This window comes from Poecilia reticulata, chromosome 11 (genome assembly GCF_904066995.2).
Source record: "Poecilia reticulata chromosome 11, P_reticulata-male-v2, whole genome shotgun sequence".
NCBI lineage: Eukaryota > Metazoa > Chordata > Actinopteri > Cyprinodontiformes > Poeciliidae > Poecilia > Poecilia reticulata.
This window is the reverse complement of record NC_088840.1, coordinates 16,567,725-16,583,227: the sequence shown is the minus strand read 5'-3', so window position 1 is coordinate 16,583,227 and position 15,503 is coordinate 16,567,725. Positions and strand designations below refer to the sequence as shown.

At 37.6% G+C, this 15,503-nt stretch overlaps 1 long non-coding RNA gene across 1 annotated transcript in view; it reads left to right on the top strand.

Moving 5' to 3' along the window:
- LOC145553810 (uncharacterized) overlaps positions 1-15,503 on the top strand; it is a 31,647-nt gene that overhangs the window by 1,897 nt on the left and 14,247 nt on the right. Inside the window, exon 2 of the long non-coding RNA XR_014089858.1 lies at positions 201-349. This is a non-coding gene — a long non-coding RNA (uncharacterized LOC145553810). The remainder of the gene's footprint in view (positions 1-200; positions 350-15,503) is intronic.

Below are 15,503 nucleotides of genomic sequence, written 5' to 3'. Positions count from 1 at the left end.
CTGGTGTTGGTCCAAAGTCAAAGTAGGCCTGAAAAATATATCCATAATTTTTGAATGAGATGCATCTGTAATTACTGAGATGTGTGTGTCTTTCTGTTTGAGACTATAGCTCAAAAAGTCGAGTAAACTCTTCTTAATATCTACTACTGACATGTACAAACTGCCAGGATGTCAGGGGAGTTGCATTTGTGTATTTGCAGCCTGCCACCAGAGGGAGCAACGGAGCAGCATTCTCTGTTCCACCAGAGGGCAGGCGTGTGGCTGCACACCTGCAATCAATCTGCCTCGATATCTGGAAGATAAAGGGAGCCGGTTACCATTGCTCGATCCCTGACCGTTCACCATTGTGGTAACTCTTTTCCTTGTTTACGTGTGTGCTGATCTGATTTCATCTGTTTTAAAGTTACCTTTGTGATGTACCTCAGCTCTGTTACTTGGCTCTGTTTCCTTGTTCTCTGATACCAAGACCAATCCAACAAAAGCTTCTGGTTCATTTCCTACAACCACTGAAGTGCCTCCTATCTCCCCCAACATCATCTGTTTGCCCTCCAATGCTTCACTACTCCATTCCTCCTGCGTTTGTTAGCTTCTACAGCCTGCAGGCCTAGCACCATCTCATGGGCCATCTCCCAAGCCATCCCTCCGTGGCAGACTACACCTCGAGCTACAGTAAACATATCAAATATTCTCATAATCTCCCGGACAGACTTCCACAGGTCACCTGTAATCTGTTTTCCCCTTCAGTGTTCTTATTCCTCACATACCCTGGACAAATTATGGTCGGGACTTGGACTGTTATTCGGATTCTTCTTTTATAAACTTTTTAAAAGTTTCTTCTGCCTCCTGGGCCCTGTTTTAGAAAGCGGGCTTAACAAGCGCTCACCAGTGGAACATGGATAACATGATCACCATACCAACTGAAAGAAATCACCCTCAAAAGTGTGCATTTCTTGGAAATCTTAATTACGCCATAAGGCGAATATCAAGAAATGTTTAACAAAAACACAATACCAAGTCAATGTGTGAAAGTGATTTGACAGAGAATTAAAGTTGTATAAAGTGGAGGATTTTTATTTGAACAAAATATCATTGATGTAGACAGAGTAGAGAACTACAATTGGCTACTATGTCAACTACGTTTGCATTGGTTTAAGTGTATTTTAATACAGGATAGAATAGAATGAATGAAATTACATTTATTTTTGAACACGGCAGTTATCAAAAGTTACATTTAGATTAATTAAATGAGGTGCAGATGACACTGAGAGGATTGGTGTAAATTCTTGTTGAGCAGATGGAAAAACTGTCAATTAAAATAAAACAATCTCCTTCATTTTGCAAAGGAACCATCTCTGCAGCCACTTATGCCTGGACATCCACAAATGCATGAAAAGATGATGCTTAAAAATCTCAAAATGTGATACAGACTACATTACTGCTTCCCTGACACATGCAGTTCTGTGGAGTTCTTCTTTTATTTGTCTTGTTGGTTTGTGTAAGGAACAATGCAAAACTGTACAGCATCGGCACCCATAATTTTTAGATTGGCGCTACTTGGACACTAGCTGTCTGAGTCACAATGATTTACCTCCCTACAGTGGGAGCGCTACTGTCTGAAAACCAAACCTTAAACTAAACTACTTGCGCTAGATGGAAAATAAAGAATAGCTTTACACAACACCTCCTAGGGATTGACCCCTGGTGTCCGAAGTGACAGGCAGAGACACACACACACACACACACACACACACACACCCCTAACATGGGGAAATTGGACTTCATCACACTCTCTGAATCGACCTGAAGATTGCGGTCATCCTGATGGGCACCTCTGCAGTACAGCAACACTTAAAGTGGTGCAAACTTTTCTGACGACATGCTGCTGGCGTAGAAACAAATTACAGCACAAAGAATTAGTCTTCATTGTGTAGTGGTGTGCGTGGTGAAATTATATTGAGATAAATTGACTATGGCAAAAAACCATACAAGCAAAAGTATTGAACCAAGAAAGATAAGACATCAAATCGCAGGCTGATCACCCTCTCCTGACAGATATTTCAACAGAGTATTGCTCTCCAACATCTGCAGGCTCCTCTAGAAGAGGATGTGCTATTTTTGACACTTTTCTTGTGCCTGGTCTCAGCAAAACAGTAGGCAAGACTCAGGATTTACTCAAGCAATCCTGGTAACAAGAAGGATTGGTTTACAGAGGAAGTTGTGGAAGTAACTTGACTGTCTTTCTGAGACCGAAACCCAGGATATCCACATTCTTAGCCTGAACCTACTCTGAATTTTCACTTATTCTGCTTTCTTAAATGCCCTCAGAGTCGATGCACGTGGGTCGAAATTATTTTTTAAATCCATGACATAAACTGGACCCTTATGTACAACATCAGTCAGGTAAAACAGTAATGCAGGCATTGTAAACCATTCTTCAGCTGGCTCTGCACATCTATAAAAGTTTTGGTGACCTGTGCTACAGCCTCAAAAGTGTATTCTAGCTAATGAACAGAAAAGCACCACAAAAGCAACTTCCCCACAGTTGTACCATTTGTGCGACTGTGTTTTCCCTTAACATGGAGTGTATTTACTGTAATTAGAGTTGAGCTTTACCAACTAATTGAATTAAAAACACAAATTAGCCTGCGACTTTTGTCATTTGACACAATCTGCTCTGCTACACCAAGATGCTGCAAAAACAATCAATAAGAATTCAAAGCCTGATAAAGAACCGCAAGTCTTGGCTGAAACGAGAGTTTATGTAGTGCATAATTTATCCTCACACTGTATCCATTTGTGTTTTCTGTAACTTGCCCACTGCAACTCTTGAGTTACATCTTGTTGCCAAAGAGAATTGAAACCATTTAAACTGGAAACAGAATATTGACAACATGTAGCGACCGCAGAGAAAAACATCTTTTTACGGTAAAAGAAAGCATTAGGATTCAAAATTTATCTTGCTACACTGTGCTCGTTTTTTTCTTTCTTTCTTCAATCTCGATGCTTTCTGTAAATTCACCTTTTTTTTCTTTGTGTGTGTGCCCTTCTGTCACTTTTTAGTGGCCTCCTTAGATTCCTTGTTGTGTTTAATCTTATCTAAACTCACATCAAGTCCACCTCTCCTTATTTATGGCACTTATGTTAATGAATATAGATTTTGCACTGGTGGAAGGGTTTGCCTGCTAACATTTCTGGCTGGTTACAGCAAAAAAAAAAAAAAAAAAATACAAAATTGAGGGTGAAAAAATAAAAGGTTTGGAACATTTGCTTTAAAATGATGCACTTGTTTTGCTACGCTTAAATGTACATTTATAAATATTTCTAGGAATACTCTTTAGTACATTGCAAATTCCAACTGACAAATTAATGGAAACTTCACATCAGGAAATGATGTCAGAATTTATAATTTTTAGAAATTAGTGACAGTTTCGATTGCTGAGGAGATGCCGTTGCCTTGTTACTGGAGCCGCTGCCTTTCTATCATCTGAAACATGCACATTGTCTTCTGATGCCAACAGAGCATTTTGGTCCACAGGAACACTGCTAGATGTATTGTTTTTTGTCTTTTTCTCAACAGTTTTCTGTCGTGCCAACGTAAATCCCAGTAGATAAGCAGGTTCTAAAATACTCAGATAAGCCCACACTCTAAAAAAGAAAATAGTTGAACCAATTTAATTGAATTGCTTGTATAGGTAACAAGCAATTCAATTAAGTTGATCTAAATTAATTTATTAAGTTTAACCAATTCAATATATAATCATCCAACTCAATTTGTTAATTTATTTTTAACAAATTTATTAAGTATGTTTTAAGATAACAGATTTAAGTCAGTCTTACTCAAATCATTTAGTTTACTTCAAAAATGGTAAATAAACTTATATACCACTTTTCCAGTCATTTTGACCACTGAAAGTGCTTTACACTAGAGTCACATTCACTTAATGTGCAGATCAGTTGGGGTTTAAGTGCCCAGGGGGCACACTGACATGTGGCAGCAGGAAGCTGGAATCGAACCTTCAACCTCCCAAGACGACCACTCTACCCACAGAGCCACGGTGGCTAACCAGGGAATCTGTACCTGGTTAGCTTGAGTCATGGTGTCAGACGTGGGATACAAATATGATATTGAACTTAATTATTTGAAGTAAAGTCAAAGTAAAAAGGTAATTTAAGGAAAAGATTTGTGTATTTAGAGGACACTGTAAAAAGAGTATTGAAAGTTTGGAACTACTTAAGTTTGAGTTGACTTTCTGTAGAATTAAGTCAAAGATTTTAAATGTTTATTAGGATAAAATAAATTATTTGAGTAAGAGTGGCTGAAATTTGTCATGTTAAACCCCCTTATGAATTAAGTTATAAAAACTTAGCAAATTGAGTTGGAAGGACTTGGTGAATTGATACGAAACAGGATACAAAACTGGCATTGAACTGAATTGTTTTAAGCAAAGTCAAAGTGAAAAGTTCCTTTAGGTTAAAGATTTGTTGAGTTAAATGAACACAAAAAAGTAAGTTGTCATGGCAAAAGCAAAAGAATTAAGTGAAATTAATCTAAATAAGTCCATAAGATGAACTGCAGCCCAAATACACTTTTTAGAGTGCATCTGGCACCAACAATGATGCCACATTCACAGTCACTTAAATTGCCTTTCTTCTCCATTCGGTTGTTCTCACCGATGTTTAGATATTTAAATGCATTGCGTTGCTGCGATGTGATTGGCTGATGCATCGTTTGTGCTAAAATTGAACAGCTGATAAGAGACCAGTGAATTTCTTTGATTCCTTTCCAGTTGGGGTCTAATTTTGTTGTGGAACTAATTTTATCTGCAAATTAGCCAAGTTAATTTGTAGTCATCTGATTTCAGCTTATGATTTTATACATTGCTTTTAGATGCTGAATTAACTTGCTTATTTATTTTTACAGTATTTTTTTTGTTATTCTTATTGTTTTATGTACAGCACTTTGGTACTAAATGGGCTCTTAAAATAGACAACTGTTTCTTTAATAGCCTAAATGTCACTGTTAAAGGGACATTCATGTTACAAAATTTTTTACTAAGAATGTTCTTTTTTTATGCAAAAAACTGGTTTCGAGATTATTGGTGCAAGTGCAGAAGAGCCTCTTTAAGAAGCTTAAGAGACAGATAGGCAGAGGCAGAGGGAGAGAAGAAATATTTCCCCTGGACTTAATGCACTGTGAAAGGATTCATATGACTGTGGATAAAATAACAGCAATATGTGTGTGTGCGCATGCATGTTTCTGTGTGTGTGAAAGAGAGCAAGTTGGCATGCTACCTCGGCTACTTCTTCAATCCACCCATCGTGGAGATCGTCTATGGAAAATCCGTCTGGATCGTGCACATAGCTAATGACGTCACGGATGCGCAGAGTCACACTCGGTGCAGAGACCCGTTTTGTTTTGTTTTATAAATAAAAAGAAACCGACCGAACCAAAAGGGAGGGAGGAAACGAGATCGAGAACCATTTGAAAAGATAGGAGAGAAAGAAAGAGATGGAAAGAAAAGCAGATGACAGAAGTGGAAGATGACAGCAAGTTCTCTGTGTCTTACTTTTACGCACACACCTAATCAGTCTGGAAATGACCACCCCCATCTTTTTCCCCTCATACATAAATATCAAACTGCATAATGCAGGTACAACTAATCCCCTGTGTGTGTGTGTGAGTGTGTAAGGCTGGACCGTGGGGTGTGGTGGTGTGCGTGTGTGTTCATGTGTGTGTGTGGTTCAGGGAGTGAGGAGGAGGGGTTTGGGGTTCTGGCAAGGCATGGTAGTCATTTCCCTTCTAGACTCAACATCATGCAGATACACACACACACACATGCACGCATGCTAACGGCAAGCGTTGGAATATCATTACGGTAAGAGCTGCAGTGAGCAGGCCCCTGACACAAGCGGCCCTTTGTTCAAATGCAGACACACACACACGCGTGCGCACACACACATGCACATTGCAGACCCAGACTCAGGCCTTCCATATCGCCAATATAATTACAGCTATTACATCTGACTCAAATATAACTTTACATCTCGATCTCTGCTCGCTCCCCTCCTTCCATGTCTCTGTTTTTTACTTTTGAGTGCCCATGTTGGAGCCATGTATAACAGTTTGTATGGATGTGTGTGTGGGGGACGGGATAATGCTATATAAACATTACCTCAACTAACGAGCAGTAACTGGGCTGCGCCAAGGTGTGTGTGTGTGTGTGTGTGTGAGAATGTGGTTTAACTTAATGACCTGTACAGTCACTTTTTTGTTCGGTAAAGTTTTTTTTTTCTGTTAAAGGAGGGAAAGTCTTTCCATTGCTACTGATCAGAAATGGATGGACAAACAAAATACATATTTAACTAAAACTTTGTAGAAATAATTAGTATCTGATATTTTATCATTAAAATCTAAGGATAAAAGGGAAGATGTTGGTTAAAACGCCTGTAATGACGTTAATTTTTAGTGTTGACAGTGGAAAATATCTCTTTACCAGAACCAAAGTTATTTTTCTAACACGTGATTGGTATTGCACTCTGCACAACACAACTTTACATCGATTGTATGTACGAAAAAGAAACGGAAAACTTGTTTTTGGCACCGAATGAAGATAACATTTTAAGCTTTTTTTTCCCCAAGTGCTTCTACTGCTCCATTAAAAAATGGCGCCCTGGGTAGAGAGTCATATCTCTAAACATGGGGGTTTATAGGACTGTTTTAACGAAACTGAGCTAAAAATTAAGCTATTATAATTTTGATTATCAAATTATTAAAAAAAAAATGTGTGTGTTTATGAATGATATGCTTTGAATTCAATTATTAGATAAATTATTGAATATTTTACTAAAATGTACTAAGGTAAACGATGATTGAGATTATCTAAAAATCACAGATTTTTAATAGGCAATTTATTAGTTTGTCACAACAAGAAATAAAAAATGACTGACTGCAATACATATTTTTGTGAGGAACTCGGGTTCAGGTACGTTTTACATAAATATAAACTTTCCAGTTTCACTCTCCACAGATTTACGCATCAGAAAGTTAAACGCAAAAAAAAAACTACAAAGTTAATGAAAATAAATACAAACTGCAGAAAGATTTCCGCTTCATTTGTTTTTGCTTAACTGATAAAGAGGAGATGTTTTAGGCTATCTGCGAGTGTTATAGGGTGGGCCACATCAGCAACAAACGGTTCAATGAGAAGTAACAGACGGAAGGAGAAATGTGACAGGAGCAGCAGCTGGACCAGCAGCTGCAGCTGTTTGTCCCCGGCTCCCTGTTCGTACTTGAACAGAACAGGCTGCAAATCTTCAAAATCAGAGCCCGCTCGGCATGTCGGACAATATCTCAAGTTTTCCAATTTAACAAAACCAAAGACACACTTTTGCTCATTTTTATCTTCCTGCGACAGTTTGCACAGTCCAAATTTGCATCAGAACTTCCTTTACCTTTTCTCCTCCACATGATTGAAAGTTGAGGTTATTATCCAGCTTCCGTTTTCATTTCACCTCCACAGGAGTCTTTTTTTTTTTTTTTTTTTTTCTTTTTGTTTTACAACGCCAGCGAGTTTATTCTGAACCGGCAAACGTCTTGTGTTTGTTTTCTGTGAAGGCCTTCTTGGTTTTGGGACCAGGATTAATTGAAAACAGTCACGTCTTTTTGCGTGCTAAATCTGTACCAACGACGGCAGAATATTGATACTGATTCACTTCTAGACCCATAACTAATTTTCCAAGACTTGATATAGTGTATTTTATGCAATATGTTGAAATTAACTGCGATACAGTTTAAAACTTGCCATCAAAATTCACTAATTTGTGTAATTGTGAGTCCAAAAGAATGAATAATGATTTCTGCACACCATTAGTGTAGTTCTTGGTTTAAAACGTATTTTCCCCTGAGCTTTAGGGCAATTTAAAAACAAAATCTTTATTGCATTACTTTGAATGTGGAACACAGACAGAAAATAGCAGGCTGCTTGTTTGGTATCTAGTTGCAGACATGTATTTGTTTTCGTTGTGCTGTTTATGTTGTGCGATCCTTCGCTCTCGGAAAGTTTCTCCGTTGAACTCAATAAAACGGTCTCCGGTGGGCCCATGTTTATAAGTTTATGTTGCTCACAGCTATGTATTTTAACAAATTAGGAACACACACAAGCTGATTTGATACAGCCAAGTGAGAACTGCACTAAATTAGCTTTATAAGGAACAGGTGAATGCAGGCAGGCACATATGGGCAAGTGTGTGTGTGTGTGTGTGTGTGTGCGTGTGTGTGTGTGTGTGTGTGTGTGTGTGTGTGTGTGGGCAGCGCTACTTTTAAATTAGCAATATGGATGTTGTGTTTAATAAAACAAACACGGTTCTGTGAGACTGACAGAGGAAAAATTTTGGGAAAAAAGCCCCAAAAAACACCAAAAGGCTCATGTCTGCATCTGCTGCATGTTGAAAAATGCTCTGTACAACATTTTCAACTTGCACTGATTATTACTTTTTCCCCAAAGATTGTATGCGTTTGATCTTCTTCCATACAAAATGTAACCAGAAAGACTCTTATTAAATAATAATACACATTTCTTGTATACAGATAATACTAATTTAGGTTATTAGTATAATAAAATAATAATAACGTGTTCAAGATATGCATCTTTGCAAATAGGCAGATTGATTTATTTTTCCGTTTTTCTTTGCAAAATAGATCAATTTCAGTCACATGGGATGGAGAGCATCAGCAACTTTGACTAGGCCCTTTTACCTTTGAGATCAATTAAGAATTTTTTAATTAGAATTATGATTTCAGCTAAACCATTGTATTTCTAGGTGCATCTTTAGGGTGGTTGACCTGCTCGCAGGTGAACCTCTGCTCAATTCTTTGTTTTTCATTTTAACTTCACTCCATTCATTTTCCCATCCACTGTAACCAGCTTCCCTGTCCCTGCAGAAAAAAAAAGTCATTCCCACAGCACCATGCCGCCTCCACCATGTTTCTCTCTATCAGGCAGTTTTATGAAGTGTGTTGTCAGTAGGTATCCTTATGATGGATTCTGCCACCTGAGCTGTACGGCTCCTAAATCGTTACCACGAATCTTGACTAATGTTCAGTTTAGGCGGACAACTGGACCCGACTATGCTTGTAGTTCTGCCAACCTCCATTTTCAGAGGCCGAGTCCTTGTTTAACGCTTGGGGATGCTTTTTTTTTTTTGTCCCAAAACTATACAAAATCAGGTTATTGGCTTCTTTCTAATATAGCTGATGGCACTGGACTTTTTTCTTTTTAGGAATATTAAAGTGAATAATGTTGAACATATATGTCCCTTTTTAGATTTGTCAAAACTGTAAAATATATTCACATTTTAAAAAAATCAGACTGGTCTATCTCTTTGTACTTTTATGGCTTCATAAAGTATTGTTTTTTGAACAATTTCATCATTGAGGTTTAACGTGTTTGGAAAATAAAGTTGACATCTGGGTGCACTAGTCCTGTGATCTGAGAACTTTATTTCTAAAAAAACTGATGAATCATCTCGACAAACCTCATATTCTCATTAAAAGCTATAAAGCAATGACGAGAAACCCCTCCGTGCAAACCTTTTTTTTTTTTTTTAAATTCTCCTTTTATTTAATCACTCCATGTTCCTTCTTGGAAAAACGTGCGCTCATGATTCCTAACTGGCTAATTTGTACTTTTAAAAACCCGCTAAATCAGAGAAATGAGCACAAAATTGAGGCCAATTCTGCTTTGCTAAAAGGCATAACTTGTACTGTCAGGCGGAGACGGAGCTCCTCAGCAGGAGACTGACATGCAGTCTGCATATTTAAGAAAAAAAAAACAGCCACACACAGCTGGAGGGCCGTGGGCACCAGCTTAATGCAAGCAGCTCAAATTTTACTCCTTTTTAAAACAGGAATAAGTCAAGCATTAGATTGAAGAAAAGATTAATTAGTATTAGAGAAAATGCATGCAAAGTGACAAATTAATTTGTGCTTGTAATTATATACATTGTGTATATAATTTAGTATATTATGCAGGAGCTGCATTCTATCCTATTAAACATTTAACCCTTATTTATCACTAGCTTCTGTATCTCTCACAACAGAGTTGGATACCGGTGGAAAGACATGTTGATTTGACTCATTGACATGATGTTTATTTAACTCATCAGTGGTTTAATTAAAGAGTTGTACAATAAGATTCTGTTAAATTCTTTTAAATCTCAAGCAAAACTGGACCCCCGTCTCAGTAAAACAAAGGAGGTCAATTAGATCCACAACTAACAAGTCACAATGTTTACAGTTTTAATAGAACAGTATTTCTGACTAACAATAAGCTGTGATTAGGGAAAAGCAGTTTAGTTGAATCACTGTCTTCAGCTGTGAGGATATTTGTTTACTCCAGCTAAGTTAAAAAGAAAAAAAAATGCATGTGCACTTGTTTCTCGTTATATATCATTTTTTTTATATTTTATTTTTCTGTTCCAAATTTACATTTTCTGAAATATCAAAACTTAAGTAAATTACCTGATTTCACTTGTTTTCATGTTTTTTTTTCCATTTGATCATGTTGTGTTGATGCCAGCAACAAAAGCAATGCTAGTTTTTCTTTTTTTCTTTATGTTTTTATAAGATTTCTTGGAAAGCATAGTTTAACAAAACATCTGAACAGAGTCCTTGAGGAACCAATTTACAGTGAGCTCAACAAAGATGAAGGATAATGTTTATTTTTTGGATGTGTTGTGTGTGTGTGCAGTTGTGTTTGTGTTTCTCTGTAGAGAGTGCTGTTTAACACACACACACCCACGCACACACACACCATCTGGACCTCTTCAAACAGCATCAATCAATTTCCTCAAAATCAGTTCCTCCCTCATTTTCTCATTGAGTGTGCAGTATACTGTACATGTGATGTATTATTAATATCACTGGACATTCTGCCTGCATGCTTTTTGACAGTTTGTTTGAATTTTCTTCAAATCAGAATTTTTCACTGATCATACCGCGTTAATTTAACTTTATATTACAGTACTTGCTGCCTACATGCTCAAACCGCGGTCAGACATCTTTACAAGTTTTCCTGTTTGACACGTAGGCCGAGAATGAAACATTTGATTTATAATTTACTGGATGACCACAACATTTGCTGGGCTGAAGTCACAGCAAGAAGTCTTTGTAGTGCCTAGCATGCAACAGTTTGTTTTTGTGCATCAAACACAGATCCTACCTCTTTATGTGGAACAGAATATGCTCTGGGCAGTGTTAAAAAAAGAAGCCTAACAAGCTAATCACGTCTCAATGTGAGGAATGCAGGAGTAGCTTTCTGGACATCAGGAACTTGGTGACATTATTTCTTGTTGCCAGTTTATTGTGCTTATTTTATGTGGTGAAGCAATAATGCAGCGCCACTTACTGTAAAAAAAAAAAAAATTAATAAATAAAAGTCCACCAAACTGGAGTTTTGCAGCATAAGCTGCTTTTATATAGTCTCCAGAACCCCCAACGCAATTCAAACACTGTTGGTTCAGGGCAAATATAGAAAATCTAATTTTAAAGGGAATGCAATCAAAATCTTACTACATTTTTAGTTCTTGTCAAATATATATTTTTTCCCTCCTGCAGCTTCCTAACCCCTCTATTGTCCTATAGAGCCAGGGATATCGTGTCTGAACTGTGGCTCTTTAAATTTAAAATTTGCAGAAAAATGTTTGCATGGGAGGTTTTTGTACCTCCATCATCATGGAGGAGGAAAGTCCATGTGTTTTTTCATCAGCTTCTCAGAAGAATAGAAGGAGTTTCTGTACAGAGTACAACACACTGCAGAGCGTCCATCCTGTCCAACAATTCAAATCAGATATTTAAGTTGTTGGACACACGGGACTGACAAGGAATTATGCACAAAAATGTAAACATCCTTGTGTTTTTAGCTAAAAACTATGATCCAATCACACCAAGGGTCTGAAATATAGTCATTTTCAGACTTCCAAGCAGCCTAACCCAACCTATATGAACAATTTGGATCATCTTCTCTATGTGAAGGGGACCTTAGCTGCTGCTTCTTTCCATCAAGCAGCCAAGCCAGTCAGATCTCACAGGTTTCTTACATGGTCAGAAACCTAATGTCATAGAAATACTTTGCTGTGACTTGAACAGTCTGTTCATGTTTGCATGGAATTAAGATTACGGAAATTATCCGTTACCTGACGTTGGCTACCTATTTGACAGAATGGCAAAGAGCCAATAAGCAACTTTTTTCGTGTTAGATTCCTTCTACTTCAGAGTAGGTAACTGTTGAATTGGTCAGAATGAACTTATCCTATGCTACATGTATATCCATCAAAGCACAGTTGGCGAATTTTAATAACTTATTTCTGTCAGTAAATATGCCGTTTTGTTGTTTAGATAAAACGGAAAGAAAACCACACCTTTTTGCCCTAGAGGGTTTTTATTAGGAGGTCATTCAAAACCTAAACAACTGCTGAGTGACATGTGAAACTTGGAAGTATATATAATGTGGCAAATTAAAAACATAATCTCATTACAAATCACTGGAGCAGTTTAGCAAATAAGGATTTCTTTTTTTAAAAATGGAGTGAGAGATAATGTGTGGAAAAATGGAACATTTTTAGTGCTATATTTTCTTTTTATATAATTATACAGAGCTGGAAAAATAGGTAAAAAGAAGTTACAAACTTTTCAAGACTGCATAAACCCTGTAATTTATAGTTGTCTTATTATTTTAAAATTTTGTTGATAGATCTTTCCCAGATCTTCAGATCTGTCTACCAGTCTAGACTATCAAGTGACTTCAAGTAGTGTGATATCCTGCTGGTTTTCACATCAACAGTCGTCAGAAATTAATATATTTTAGCATCTGTCCTATTATTCTAATTACACCTTTTAGCCAGTGTGCTAACCTGCATTACCTCACTCTTATTGCTGTTAGGCCCTCTGATGTTATTACACACATTATGCCATTCTCAGTTGCCAAAGCAAGTAATCAAATCTTCCATTTTCATTTTCCTGTTGCATTTCTACTCATTATTACAGCCATTATACCCCCTCACTTCCATCCAGTCAGAATGAAAATGTTAGCTTGGTGATTCACTCACTCTCACTCAGACGAAAGGTAATACAATTCAGGTTAAGATTCCCCTTTGCACTCCATAAATATCCTTTTAATCAAACCGGCGAGCAGCTGCTTATAAAGTTGGCCACCGAGCAGATTTGTTATGTGGCCCAGTGGTCAGTCGGGCAGCAAAACTGAGGGCCGAGCAGCTTGCCAGCAAGCTAATAGTAAATTACCAGTTTGAGATATCAGCCAGAAAGAAGAAGAGAAAAAATTACCATCAACTAGTCAGACTGAGAGGGAGAAGTGTAATCAGTGATAAGTGATTAGGATGTTCCAGTCATTTAGGATGAACAACTGCATTCTGCAATTAGAGCATCTCTCTTTCACTCCGTCTCTGCACTCTGCCTAGTTCAATACATCTAGCTCTCCAGTTACTGTTGAGTGTGCAGCAGTCAGACGAATCACGTGCACACAAACATTAGGATTCTGCTCTTTGCTGCACTTAGAGAAACTTCCATTGAGAATCCATTTGTGGTCTGCAGGCACTCACACTAATTATGAATATAAATTCACTGATGTTCTCGGATTCGTTGGTTCTGATGAAGCCGTTTTATGAAATGAAATGTTTTAATTTTTAATTTTTTTTATTTTTTAAACGGAGGCGGAATTTTCAACAGGAATGGTTAAATGGTTTAAATGATCCAACGGTAATAAATTGTGTTGCATAAAACATGATCTCAGCTCTAAATAAAGTTCAGACGAAGTGAATATCTACTTTGCAGTTTGATTTGTTGGATTCATCTCGAAACGAGATGTTTTCTCTGGATGGCATGAAACAATAACTGAATTGGTACAACATAATTTGTATACAATATCCTGTAGGGTGAGGCAGAATTACTATCTTGCGGGGATGTGAGGGTAGAGGCTAATCTCCAGCCATCATTAGGCGGGGCTCACCCTGGCAATTTTACTACAATTTTATGTGATGCACCAACCAAATGTAATGCATAATTTTGAAAGGCCAGGAAATTAGGAAATGGCTTAAAAAAAATGTGACGTACATTTGAATTTAGCCAGCACATTTTCATTGCACCAGGTAGAAATGCTTTAGAGTTTTTCTACATTTCCATAAATGGAAATCATTGCTCAATCTTCTTTTCCAATTAGATAAAGGTCTTCCGTGTTGGATGGAGCTAAACTTTGAGCATCTGTTGTCAAATCTGGCCACAGTTTTGCAATTGGACTTTGTTTTTCGCTTTGACTGGCAAGTCAAAGTGAAAAAGATACGAATGTGCTTTGCTCTAAACAGGGAGTATACAAGCCCTGTCCTACATATTTACAATCCTACTACTTTTAGAAGCATGCCTGCTACAAGACACCTGAATCATATGGCTTAATTCTCTCATTGGCGTGTCATTGAGCTCTGCACAGGACTGGCAGAGTGCCATTTATTTTATTCAGGCTCAGTGGAACAGGGATGCATTGAAAAGTTGCAGGGCAAAGACTGGAGATGTGCATCTTTGAACAAAACCACTCTGTTGTATGTAGATGGGTGATGTCCCGAAGGAAAAACAACCACTTGAGACTGGTTGTCCTGCACCGGTCTCAAGTTTGGGGTGTCCTGTATGTGGAAACTGCAAGTGAAACTCCTTCTGGATTTCTTTCCACAACAACTTTTTTTTTCTTGCAACTCTTCCAGAAAGGGCAGATTAGTGGAGTGCATGAGCAATAGTTGTCTTGCAGACAGATTTTACCACTTGGCTTAAACTAGGCCTCTTGGCTGCTTCTCAATCTCTCCTTTCCCAGCTTGTCAGTTTAGGTTTTTGTAGGTGTGTAGTTGTGCCATATGCTTTCCATATTCAGATGGTGGCTGGCTGAGGAAATACTCTGAGCTTGGAATATTGTTTTATAACTAAACCCTGCTTTTAAATTCTGTACAACTGGATCTATGACCCTTTTGGTGTGTTCCTTGGCTGTCTTGCTATTTGTTAACTGCACACTTCACTCTTTGTTAATTCTTGACTTCTGAAGGCAATGGTGTTACTGCAGTTTATTTGACTTCCCCTGTTTTCAGATGTTTGTTTGCAAAACCATGCACCCATTTTCTTTCTCTTGACAATTACGCGCCATTTCGTCAACCTATCACATAAATTCCCAATAAAATATATTGGAGCATGTAATAAATTTTAAGAATTTATGAATGCTATTTCAAACCACTGTATGCACATGCAGCCAGCAGTTAAAAGTCCAGATTGCCCTACTCAGACAAAATTTATGCACCTTGCAGTTAAATAAATGAAGTGACGTAACTTTCTTGACTCTTCTAGAGAAATTGCTAAAAAATTGCCTGTAATGGCTAAAACACAATGGCAGCATTGAGTTCTTGTTATTGATGGTTTTAATTTACTTCCATGTGAAAGGCATTATTTAAAATGCGTT